This window comes from Branchiostoma belcheri, unplaced genomic scaffold, assembly GCF_001625305.1.
Source record: "Branchiostoma belcheri isolate BF01 breed outbred unplaced genomic scaffold, Haploidv18h27 scaffold218, whole genome shotgun sequence".
NCBI lineage: Eukaryota > Metazoa > Chordata > Leptocardii > Amphioxiformes > Branchiostomatidae > Branchiostoma > Branchiostoma belcheri.
This window is the reverse complement of record NW_017803691.1, coordinates 321235-322692: the sequence shown is the minus strand read 5'-3', so window position 1 is coordinate 322692 and position 1458 is coordinate 321235. Positions and strand designations below refer to the sequence as shown.

Sequence of the window (1458 nt, the reverse complement as noted above, 5' to 3'; positions counted from 1 at the left end):
CAAATACACAAGCTCCATACTACAATCTTGCAGGTTTATAAGCATGAACTATTGTTTGATATGCAAATTGGTAGAAGACAACTTTTTGGAAAGTCCAAAAAGAAACAAAAGATAGACAAGTCAAGACAAGGTTGATGTAAATTAGTGAAGAAGCTCCTGTTGTTTCAGAACAAGAGCTTAAGTGTTGTCTGACCTTGGGGCCAAGAGCGCCAAATCCCAAGTGCCAATTTTTCCTGCTGCAAAATTGCAGATTGTATAAATTTTTCTTCTGCAATCTTGAAAATCTATCTGCAGATTGCAGACTGCAGACAGGTATTTCGAACACTGTTGATTGAAATCTTTAAAGTTTAATGGTACATGTAACATTTATTTCAAACACGAAGCAGTGAATAGGAGAAAATTAATGTGAATTCATCAGGAAATGCTGACTACATGTATATAATTTGCTGGCTGAACAGTCTGTACTGCTGTGTAACATGTTTTGGATGACATATTCCCATCAGGAAATATATGGAATTCCAGAAAACGAGATGTTTCCAAGATTACTGCAGACAGCAATTAGGTAAATATGAATATCACAATTTTTTTTGTTCACTAGCACTCACTCATGTTTCAATCAGTGGTTATAATACCGGTAATGAAATACCTTTATTGTACATTCATGATGCCGATATAACAGATATAACAGACACATAACAAACGTATATAGAAAACTGGTGACAAAAGATTCACTACTTGACTTAGACGTACATACATAAAGAACATACAAGGGTACTATTCTAGGCTAATACAAAGTGTTCTAGTCACTGAGCTAATATAGAGACTGGTCAACTTCTTCTCGCTTTATAGGAAATGACCAGGCTTTATGACACCATATACACCTCGGGGCGGGTCATTAACCCTTAATTATGCAATACGATTAATAAAATGACTTGTCAAGTTATGACTAATTGAGCTCAAGATTCAAAGTAGAAAATAATTACAGCTTTTACTGTGTCGTCTTTTTCATGGTGTCAGGAAGGTTTATTTTTTTATCAATCTGACCTTATTTATAGGTTTGCAGATTCTCATCCCTGGGAACTCCATACAGCTGGCTTATTATGGAAGCCATGTGTCCTCACAGTGGGTCAAACATGTGGTGTGGACGGCAGAACCCAGACTAACAGATGTCCAGAGGAAAACATCCTGGCAAAGTCCTCTCTTGTGGAAGAGCAAACTCAGGGAAGTGAGGAAAATACCACATTGCCAGGTGCCATGGGGAAGTTAACGTTAGAAGATGGACACCTGAATGCAAAATCTGAGCCGACTTTTGCAGAAAATAAGACTGACTGTTTTTCCCACCGTGACCCTTTAGTACAAAACTTAGAAATGACATATGAAGAAAGACTTTGTGAGCAGGTAAACACCAACGATAGTTCTGCGAAGTGTGAAGAATTTGATGGTTCTGCTCAGCAAAAC

General features: G+C 37.5%; 1 protein-coding gene across 1 annotated transcript in view; it reads left to right on the top strand.

The window, feature by feature from the left end:
• LOC109470055 (spermatogenesis-associated protein 5-like) overlaps positions 1-1458 on the top strand; it is a 28765-nt gene that overhangs the window by 831 nt on the left and 26476 nt on the right.